Genomic DNA, 12,304 nt, shown 5'->3' on the forward strand with positions numbered 1-12,304 from the left:
TGTCAATATATATTTTTAAAAAAGATACCTATTTTTCTGGTAGTAAGTGTTAGCCTACCGGTCCGCACACTGAGTTGAAGGAGCCCCTTTAACTAGTATCGGCTGTTAACACTGAACATTGTTTTGGTATAATACATCTTTAAGACAATCCTCTATGCAAGCCGCCAGTGGCACAGGTAAAGCAGCGCCATCTGTTTCCACAAGTTGTGTTTTCAATTTAGCTCACCCCGTCTCAAAGTCTGTTGCTAATGTTCATTTTCTAGTTCCTGTATTCCCAGTAGGGGGCGCTATGTTCTCAGGTGACCCACACAATGGTGATGAACCATGTGATTTTCTCATCATGAAGTGTGGTAAAAAGAGGTTGATGTTTTTGATGCATGTTTCATTTATCAAGTCAAAATGATCATTTCAAATTTTTTGTTTATTCCTTTCAATTGGAATGCAATTCAGCTGATGGAATGTGAATGTGAAAAGTGGGATCTATTTAGGGGTATTTTATCATTTTTAGCACAAGTAAGTTCTCAATTTTCAGGCACTCCATCAGCAAAACAGCCATGCATGAAAGTAATTTAAGTCTGACATAAGCTGTAAAACCACAGTTAAATGCTATGTATCTTCCACTATCTGAATTGCATAACCCTACAGAATTGTGAAGAGCTGGATCAGAAAAGGTCTTCAGCAACCCCCTGCTTGCCTTAAAAGGCGATGATGCTTAGCGACTAACGGGATCGGATGGTCAGGCTCCCTGACATGGTTGATGCATGTCATCGTATCCCAATTGTGTAGATCGATGCCTTTGATATCAATCACAGGATTGTCTGGTCCAGACTTGATTATTTACAGACAGCTCTCATATAACTGGAATACTGACGAGGGCAGGGTTAAACAATTAACAAACAAACAAACAATAACATTCCAGTACCATATTTAAAGTTTCCTGAATGACAACAAACATTCTTTTCAATTTTCACGGCCTTAGCTTTTGCAGGTGAGCACTATCACCCTTAGGTTCTCAGTCAGCGACAATTAGCTGGACCGTTATGTAGCATGCCACAGGAATTCCTTTGGTAGTTGTCGAGATGTGAGAAGGGTTCTTTAGACTGGTGCCTGTGTCGACTGACGAGTCTGACTCTTGATTGCAGGTGAGAGAGAACACCTGTCACCTGTCAATCATTCCATGAGTTGCTAATTACCTTTTCACCTGGACTGAAGAGTTTATGTTTTTTGTACACCTGTGTTTCAAAAATGGTTGGTAACTGTTAAATCATGAAACTGCTGGTTTTTGCAATTATGAAAGCTGTGATATTTCTGACATGAAGATTGTGAATGTGTCTATGAATGAAACCTCTGATAAAAAGAATATGACATGGGATGTTTTTGACAGATAACTACTTAGCCATGGTGCCATGTTTAAGTTAATGGGTGTTTATTATGAAACTCATTATCTGGCAGATCTACAGTAAACAAGGCAGTATCTTATATTCAAGAGGCTTTTGTTTACATACCGGTATATCAGTACCCTGCTTAATTTTGAAAATGATGATGAAAATGATTGAGTCTGTCCATGACCTTCCGAAACATTATCTATGCCCATGACCTTTGTAATCTAGGATATATTTCCGCAGGTTTGAAATAATAAAAATATGACAGATATATCTCAGTCTTTCAACAGCAGATCAATGTGTATTTCATGATCATAATGAAACGTATATAAGACAATATGATGGACAAATCACCAATCTACCATCGCCAGATGGCACCGATGTATATATACTACTGACAGCTGTCAATCAACTCGTCACTATGTCAGTGTGATGGACACGTTACAGAATGTGATCATATGTGTTATGACATTAGGCCCCAGGGGGCCAGGTTATCATGTTTATACACTGGTATGATGGGGAAACCATTTCTATCACCCTCTACAGAGAATGGTTCTGTTTGTGGCCTGGAACATGATGTCCTATGTTAAAAAAAGCTTTTGTTTATTTGTGCACATGGGATGGATTGACTTAGGAAATGTAGATAACGTATTTGGGTCAAGATGTGAAGTTTGTTCTTAGTTCAACAGCTGTGTTACTTCATTATTACAGGAGGAGGAAACTGGGGTCTTAGATGTGGGTTGTTGTTTTTGATATTGTTATTATGTAAGAAGGGTTTACACAAAGATGTTTATGAGACAGAATATTTTTTTCCTTTTGTTCCTCTTTCAAGACGTAGGCGGAGATGAAAAAGTACCGTATTTTCTTGAGTATAGTGCGCACCCATGTATAATGCGCACCCCCCTCTAGCGGGTTCAATATTTTGGAAAAAAAAGAAATTTGAATGTTATGCGCAGAAAAAATTTACACCGTACCCTTTCAGCGAAGTCCGGCAAACGAACAGGTGCTGAGAAACTTCGTCAGTACAAATTCGAAATTTGAGATAAAAAATCACCAGACATGTTTATTTACCGTTTAAATAGTATTTATTGTTGTGCTAGGCATTGTTTTATATCTAGGGATTAAGATTACCTTGTGTATTTTCTCGTAAACTAAGCCGGAAACAGCAATCAGCTGTACACACATTTTCTTGGAATCGACCGGTGATTCGGTCAAGACACACCCAATGATATAACTTTATACGATTTTTAATGCAAGGATCGGCAACAATTGTATCTGAAACTATTTTATTTATCAGTAATAATATATTCCATTATTTTCTTAATTATATGCAGCCTTTACTAAACATATTTAAAATAATAATAACCCTAAGCGAAGCAGCTGATCGCTATTCCCGGGTATTATTTTTTACATGGAACATGTCTGACCAGTCACCGTCAAGGCTCACGCGCACGTGAGCACGTGAGCGCGAGAATTTCATGTTGACATAGAATCGTCAAACAAAAACAAATATGACTTTTAACGAGTCAAAGTATGTCATTTATGATATATGTATCCATTCTCTGTCAACTAAAGTTCGTTTCAAGGCGTCAATAGCGGTATTCTGACCGTGGTTGCTGTTAATAACGGTGAGTTGTGCGATCTTCCGATCGCTTCACACACGATTTCGCCGAAATTAATAAAAACAATATTATAAGGAGTTTTGAATAAAATTAATGAAGTAAGTTACAAACATAAGTCCAGAAATACAAAGAACACTTTTTATAGACAGACAGTGTAATTACATAATTATTTTGCGCACTTCAGTATGGATTTGTTGACATGGCATTTCCGGTGTTTCGTGCTCACGGTAATGTCTTTCCATGGGAGGAAAAAACATCCAAACTCATAATTTGTGTATAATGCGCATCCCCTTCTACACAGCTGTGTTTTTTCGAAAAAAAGTGCGCACTATACTCAAGAAAATACGGTAGTTTTTTGTATAGGACATCCTGAGTCACCAGTAAGGCCTTTTTTCTTTTTCAGTTGGTTTACGGATCTTCCACACAAAAAATTCAGTTCGGTAGGGAAAAATGAAAAATATTCTTGACAATTGTGTTTTTTACTGGCACTTTGGTAAGAAAAGGGAAACAAATTTGCAGCTGGAAGTAAAAATGTGAGTCTGCCGCCATTTTCCTTCTGAGCATGTCATGGTACCTTGATATGGCTGGAGTTACTACCCCTTACCGTCAATACTGCCTTGTCATATAAATCATTGCAGACCCATAAACAAACAAAAAATAAACAAAGACCTATTTTGGTGAAGGGGGTGGAGACTGAGGCAAAACAATGTCCCTTGTACTTTGTAGCACGAGTTTGCCCCAGAAAAGGTTATCGACTTGATAGGAAAGCTGAACTGAACACTTGCACACAGATTGTGAATGAAAAAGATATATTTTTTATTTGATTTATTTGCTCTGCATCATTTTTTGGTGGGACTGGCAAAGTCGTGTTGTTATGGAGGTATGTGAACCTTTCGTTTCATTTTAACGACTGAATTGCATTAGGGTGGTTCCATATAGAAGAATATAGTGGTCCGAGTGTATCAAAATATTTAAAATTTGAAACACATAATTGTTGCTGTAACAACAGCAATTGTTTTGAAAGGAGACCGATTTTATTAGTAGATTTCTGATCTAGTTAAAATTGACTTTAGTCATTACTTAAATGATCATGGTCGATTTCTGCATTGCATCTGAATATATTACAAATTCATGTACGTGTACATTCTATTAGAATACCTTAAACAATGTACATTTTCATTGTATCAGAATATGTTATGAAATTATGTGTGTTACACAGTAAAAGTACTCTACACGATTATGTGCATTTCTCCTCAGAGATATGTGACACTAAGCATATTATAGGGTTCATTTTGCCCTAAGGAAGAATGCACAAGTCTGACAGCCAGTCATGTTAATCTGTCTATCTAGCAGGGCCATACTATAACAGTGTGGGTACTTGAGTGAAGCCTAACCTTGAATCCTTGCCAGTAGCAGATGTTGGGAGGACAAAATCAAATTTGAAATGGTTTCCCCCTGAATGTATTTACCGTAATGGATGTAATTTGTGCCCTGAGCATAGAGCCGGCTGCAGTAATATGTGCATCATCATTTAATATTTGGTTCCATCAGTTATCTCCCCTTAGATCATCACTGGTTCATTCTTTGTTTGTTTGTTTGTTTGTTGTTTGTTTAACACCACACTCAACAGTTTTCTACCTGTATGAAGTTAATCTGTTAATGTTATAGTCTGGTCCAGACAATCCAGTGACTGATACATGAGCTTCGATCTACATAAATGGTATTTGATGACGTACATCAACCAAGTCTGCAAGCCTGACCAACTGATTCTGTTAGTCACCTCTAACTACAAGCATGGATTGCTAAATACCAATTCTAACCCTGATCTTCACGAGTCCATCATTTGATCAAACTTTTATGATGGTAGCAGTTGATGCTTCCTATGAGAGTTATCCCCCTTTATGCTATTATGATTGTATGTTGTTTAATTGACGCTCAGCAATATTCCAGCTATGTGATGGTGGCCTGTATCAAGGATTTTTGTTTTGTTTGTTTGTTGTTTAACCCCCCACTCAGCAATATTCCACCTATATGACTGCGGTCTGTAAATAATCAAGTCTGGACCAGACAGTCCAGTGATTGACATCATGAGCATCGATCCACGCAATGGGGATTGATGACATGCATCAACCAAGTCAGCGAGTCTGACCACCCGATCCCGTTAGTCGCCTTTTACGACAAGCATCGTCGCCTTTTACTACAAGCATGGGTTGCTAAAGACCTTTCAGGATTTTGAAAAAGAGGGAGTGCACATAATAATCAAATCGCAAAGTGGCTTGGCCAAGTGCACAGTTAACGTGTAAGGTGTCTAGAAAAATGAGGCTGCTCAGCCCACTTACACACACACACACTCTTGATCCGCCCATGACCGAGGGTGACTACCTGATCCCGTTGGTCGACCTGTATGACCAGCATGGGTTTAGGCGGACCTATTCTAATACAGAATCCCTATGAGGCCATTGTGTAGATACCTCATTAATAATATCTCTTAGATCAACAGATGTGTATCTATCTGAATTATCAAAATATTAGTAAATGCCACATCAGAAAGTTAAGATAAGACGAAAATACAAGATTGGGCTTATGCTTCACAAGCTACAGCGCAGAATATACTGCTTTCCTTATACTGATAACACACCTTAGAGATGCGAGGGCTCATCAGCAATAATGTAGGTACATATCAGTTTGTGATACACTATCTTCACCAGGAGTAATATGATAGCCTCAAAGTTGTAGCTTACTGATGTGATAAGGTTGTTGGATGTAGGATGCTGTCCTGGGTGCTGTTGTACAAAGCGATCATACCGCTAAGGTGATTGTAACTCCCATGCCTTAACATAGAATTACAACAGGTGTAGCGCTATGATTGTTTTGTACAACGGCACCCTGGTTGATATAGGTAATACTTACCTACGTGGCCCTAAACATGTGTCTATGTTGTGTAAACAGTCATGGGAATAGTTTGAGATTGTTTATCAAATTACTGTTGACACATTCCTGAACTGCTGTCTCCTGTTTTCATTCCTTTCTATTGTCTGTAAACAGTGGAGTTGTGATTGTGCATAGTTGGGCCATAAAGATGGCTCTTTCCAGGGTTTTACCTTGACTTACAAAACTGGGGGTCAGGGACCCCAATAATTAATTTTAGGGCCCTTGCAGGCAGTATAAGGGTCCTGTTTAGTAATGAAATGGTGGAGTGTATTGTATATTTAGATAATTACTTTAGAGTCAGTTTTAGTTTCAGTCTGTAATATTGTTCTACTGTTGTACTGAAGATAGCATCAATGGCAGGGACCAACCAGAGATTTATCTAAACCGAGTTCTCTGTAAATTTCAGTAAAGGTTCCAATATTTGTATAAATTTCTCCATTCATTCAATATTCAAGGCACAGAAGGAAACTGTGCATATGATAAAACTTCATCACTATACATCACTTTAAGCTCCAAAAGAAACTGTGCACATGATCAAATATTCATCATTATACATCAATAAAAGCTCCAAAAGTAACTGTACAAATGATAAAATATTCATCATTATACATCACTTAAAGCTCCAAAAGAAACTGTGCATATGATAAAATATTCATCACTATACATCACTTAAAGCTCCAAAAGAAACTGTGCATATGGTAAAATATTCATCACTATACATCAATAAAAGCTCCAAAAGTAACTGTGCAAATGATAAAATATTCATCATTATACATCACTGAAAGCTCCAAAAGAAACTGTGCATATGGTAAAATATTCATCACTATACATCACTTAAAGCCCCAAAAGAAACTGTGCATATGGTAAAATATTCATCACTATACATCACTGAAAGCTCCAAAATATACTGTGCATATGGTAAAATATTCATCACTATACATCACTGAAAGCTCCAAAAGTAACTGTGCATATGATCAAATATTCATCACTATACATCACTTAAAGCTCCAAAGGAAACTGTGCATATGGTAAAATATTCATCACTATACATCACTTAAAGCTCCAAAAGAAACTGTGCATATGGTAAAATCATAAGCACGGTTTCTTTTACAGTGCAGTATAGTTACAATAAGTGTTACAATGTGACCTTACAGAGTTGATACACATTTCATTGATACAGATGTAGAGGTTTTAATGGTTCATTTTATATTGAACATTGAATACCATGTTAAACTATCTCTGAGTTTAAGTTGGTTGGTTGGTTTTTTGTTAAACGCCGCACTCAGCAATATTCCAGCTATATGACGGCGGTCGGTAAATATATGGAGTCTGGACCAGACAATCCAGTGATTAATATCATGAGCATCAATCCACGCAATTGGGATTGATGATGTGCATCAACCAAGTCAGCGAGCCTGACCACCCGATCCCGGTAGTCGCCTTTTAGGACAAGCATAGTCGCCTTTTACGGCAAGCATGGGTTGCTGAAGACCTATTCTACCCCGGAATCTTCACGGGTCCTCTGAGTTTAGGAAGATAAGAGCTTTTAATATTCTTTATTTTGAACAAACTAACGATTTTGTCCCAGTTTTCCTGCCAAGAGCACTTGCTTTGGAATCTTCAGGTAAATTTTACAGCAACAGCCAAACCTTGTTAATAAGTCCACAGCTTGGGTTAAATGAAATATAAATAATAATAGCTTATATATGTTACCATTTGTTTCAGGGTGTGTATTCTACAGTAATCTAGTCTTGCCCACTATTATAGAATTGCATGGGCTATACTGGATTTATTTGTGTTAGGGTGTGTATGACGGTAATCTAGACTTGCCCACTATTATAGACTTGCATGGGCTTGTTGGACATATTTGTGTCATGGTATACCTCCAGCTACATCCTAGATGACTAAAGGGATGTTGTCACTGTGTTTTCCTTCTTGTGACTTTTCCTGATATTCTTGATGGACAGACAGTTACTCTTGAGAACTATTTTCCTTTCTTCAGTGGATACAGGATTCTAGAACATGTGTTGTCATACAGCCTAACACGGAACAGGAAGCGTGTTGTTAATAAAGGCCACGGACATTAGTTGATGAGCGGTTTGGGAAGAGAGTTGTGTGCTCAGTTGGCTGTGTTGTACTTAATGTAGTGATATACAGAGGTGTTTTGAAAGGAATGTGTCAAACAACTACAAACAAACAACGACAACACATGGGACGTGGGTGGGTGGCGAGTTTACACGGGCTGACATCACACTAACATATCTGAACCCTTTGACTAGCATTTAGTCCCCAAAATAAAGTTATCTTACTTTAAAATATATATCAACAAAATATAATATAAGTCTAAATTGACAAAAGAACAGAGCTTAATTTCAAGAATGGTCAAATCTTCTTGGCTTTTGATTCATTATTTACTATGGGCATGGGTGCCCAGTTGTCTAAGGTGCTGCGATTTGATGTGCTGAGTTGCTTCCCTTGATTGTGGGTTCGAATCCCAGTTCGCCCCGATTATGTTTCTAGGTTTGTCAGCACCATACCCGTGCTTGTGGGTTTCTCAGAAGTGGTAAACGTCTGAGACCTGCATCACTTTGGGCTTTCCTCCCACATTAAGCTGACACGCCGTGATATGACCTGAATACTGTTAAAAGCAGCGTTAAACCCAACTCGATCACTCACTTGACTTGAGTTTGATTCATTATTTACGTTATTCTCTTGGGTCTGGATGAGAGACTACCGAACCGCTGCAGATCATTTTAGTCTGTCAGTGATTGGAACAGGATATATTGATATTTTTCTCAGTTCTACATATAATCTTAAGAAAGTCTTCCAATGTCAGACAACAAATGACATAAGGACACTTTCAGACTTATTTACTGGATTTTCTATTTCATTTTCAAATTGGTAAAACAATCTTCAGGGTGTTTCGACATTCAATCCTAGAAATAAACTGATCTGAAATCCTGGAAGTTGGAGATAACGTGTTTTTAGAATGAATAACCTATTTCTGGTTACTTTATTTATGAATTTATGTTTTAAATATACTTATCATTTGAAAGGATCAAAAGTAACATGCAATATTTATCTTCTAATATAACAAATTTTATGCTTTTATGACTTTATGACTTTGCAAAACAGCATGTATACCTATTTTTAGAAAGAGCAATATATTTAGTTTGGGTGTCTTATCATAGCAAAGTAGAAGGTGGTCTTTGGGTTTACATATTTCTTGGTGATGAGGGAGAATGCCAAAAAATAAAATCAGATATTTTTTCTGGCTCAGTGAGGCTGAGCCGTGATGCAGCCATGGTTGTAGAGGACCTGCAAGTTCACAGGTGACAAAGACGTCATTTTAAGTGAAATATATTTCTGTGACAAATACATCTATCTGATTACATTGGACTTCAAGTATCTTAACTGACATTGTGCAAACAGGATCAATATTGACAGGACAAGCAGGTCACATCATATCCGTGAAGGATGGCTAACCCACTTGTATAGGTATGACAAGATGGTAACTGGCCAATGAGATAGCGAGTTATTTAACAAGTGATACAACTACAACTACTACTACTCAGTAACTACTACTACTACTACTACTACTACTACTACTACTACTACCTGTACCACTACTACTACTACATGTACTACTACTTCTACTGCTCAGTAACTACTACAACTCCTATTACTACAACTACTACTACTACTACTAGGCTATTTACGCATATTTCCACACCACTCAGGGGCATGCTCAAAACACTATAATTACCCCAGTCACTGGATCTATGTGCAATCATTCTCAGCTCCCTGGGGAGTATACAGCCATAATGTTAATGGTCCATACAAATGTGACGTAACATGGTAGACTAATAGAGAGAGCTCTGCACTGCCTCAAGTTTTACATCATAAAATTTAACTTTCAGCTGAAATGATTTATGGAACCACAGACCGTAAATTAGAAAGCATTATTAAAATCTTCAAAGTTTACATGTGCACATAAACAGATATGCATTTTTAATATATTCTTATGCGTCTGGGAGACAGACAAGGTAGAGCAAAATATTTACATACTGTATCTTCTCGAAGAACCCAAAATATCAAAGCATCGTGGATTTTCCATGTGATCATGTGTCATTCCTTATTGGCAAATACTACACCAGGTAATTGTGTAATAATAGAGAGATGGGGCGTTGGACCCTTTGAGCGGTGCACTTTGGTGCTGCATCAGACTGGCGGCTTGAGGCTGCACAGGGTTGGATGGGTGGTGTGTGCCAGACATTGATAACTGCACATGCGTGAAATATTTGTATTGGTTTTGAGCAAGTGAAGGTTAATGTCAGCCTCACCTGGGGGAACAACAGGCGGCGGGGCAGGGGGGAGTCTTGGAGGTGGAAATAGAAGGGGGGTTCTTGGAGGTGGAAATAGAAGGGGGGTTCTTGGAGGTGGAAATAGAAGGGGGGTTCTCAGAGGGCAAAGGAGCGTGGGATTGTACCTGCTGAGGAACTAGATGATGGAAGCTTGTGACAGGTGCTGACAAACCTAGAAACACAATCAGGGTGAATCTGGGATTTGAACCCATGAACACATATTCTGCCATTGAGATGTGCATGGTACGACTGAGATACTTTGATTACTAATGAATCCCTATCACGTTACGTTTGACAATATCAATATATTGTGTTGAAAATCAAATATTTTCATCGTGTTGGCAAAGTTTACATAAGAGACAAGTTGAATTGAAATTGTGAAATTCAGAAATTAGCAACTAGCAACTGATTCCTTTGTTTAAAAAAGCAAATCTACTTAGCTTCCTGTTTACATTGTGTCTATTACGCTATTGTGATGATCAATTAACATCCAACAAAATGACGGACAACTACAAATTTTGTCAAAAATGTTTGGGGATGACAACTATCAACTCAGTACAGAATTAAAGAAAATGTCACTGTCATTTGGATTAGTTTCTTCAGCTTCATAACAAATTACAAATCACAGAAGAACGCATGAATATTTTATGGTACGCATTGCAGACATTGCAGTGAATGACAATACATAAGTCAGGTCAGTATCCATCACTACTGGCACTCCCATGGCGGAGTATGCAATGGTGTGTAGTTAATGACGGCGCATTCAGGTGCCAAGTATGCTGGGCCGTCCCTGCCTCTGGACCAGGAAGGAGGGGTGCTTATGAAGTTGAGGTATGAGAAGTGGGAAGTGAATACATTCTTCTCAGACTCAGGTGGAGAGATTGATTGATAGGAAAGGTTAGGTTAGAGTGCAGGCTTTAAATGTCTTTACCAGGTATGAAAGAAGAAAAGATCCTCCTGAGTCAACTCAGTCAGGTGCCAGCTTGAAAGGCATGGGGTAGACTTGCACAAGTCTCCTAGGCAATAACTATTCGTTTAAATCATAATTTCTAGATAATGTAAATAATAACAACAAGTTGTCCCGAAAAGAGATTGGAGTCCTTGTGTTGTCCACATATCTAGACTTGCCTATTAGGAGGATAGAATTACTACGCATCAATGGATCGTTCTTTCAGTACAGTCTTTGAACAAGGCTAGGCATGGGGAAGTGGGGTAGGATGAGAGAGAGCATAGACTGACACTTAGTCTCTGAAAATGTATATTTTGGATTGAAACCAGCGGCTGCATTTCAATTGAAAAGGAGCCCAGGTGAGATGGGGATTCAGAACCTGTGGAAAATCTAGACTTGCTTTATGCTATAGCATTACAGTAAGGGCTGGGTGGAAGGGAGATAATATGGTTCAGGGACTGTGAGCTATAATTGGAGTGATTCTTACATTCATCATGTTATGGATAATGTTATCGATATTATAATCATATCCGATACTACTTTTTAAAATGATACCTAGCGTATATAATCAGGTATAATTCGGCATGCCAACTTACCGGTAACACATTACTGGCATGAAAAATAAACAATGTTATGCATTCATGCTCAATAAGCTATTGCCTGAATACCTTCCCTCTTCTCCAACCCCGGGGGCACGGGTGGCCCAGTCGTCTAAGGCGCCGTGATTCGCTGTGCAGAGTTGTGTCCCTTTGGCATGCCAGAAACCTATGATTGTGGGTTTGAATCGCGGTTTGCCCTGAGTATGTTTCTAGGTTTGTCAGCACCATACCCGTGCTCGTGGGTTTGACCGAAGTGGTAAACGTCTAAGACCTGCATCAGTTCGGGCTTTCCTCCCACATCAACTTGACATACCATGATATTACTGAATCAGACTTGACTGTTCAAATCGACATTAACTCCAGTTCACTCACTCCCTCAAAATTCATTCACTCATCCACACACCCACTCACCCACTCACCCACTCGCTTACTTGCTCAGTCACCCACCCAGTGCTGT

General features: G+C 38.5%; 1 protein-coding gene across 1 annotated transcript in view; it reads left to right on the top strand.

Moving 5' to 3' along the window:
* LOC139452062 (pleckstrin homology domain-containing family A member 1-like) overlaps positions 1 to 12,304 on the top strand; it is a 79,508-nt gene that overhangs the window by 24,323 nt on the left and 42,881 nt on the right. The gene's annotated exons all lie outside the window — the stretch shown is intronic.

This window comes from Haliotis cracherodii, unplaced genomic scaffold (genome assembly GCF_022045235.1).
Source record: "Haliotis cracherodii isolate W230 unplaced genomic scaffold, xgHalCrac1.p SCAF_9, whole genome shotgun sequence".
NCBI lineage: Eukaryota > Metazoa > Mollusca > Gastropoda > Lepetellida > Haliotidae > Haliotis > Haliotis cracherodii.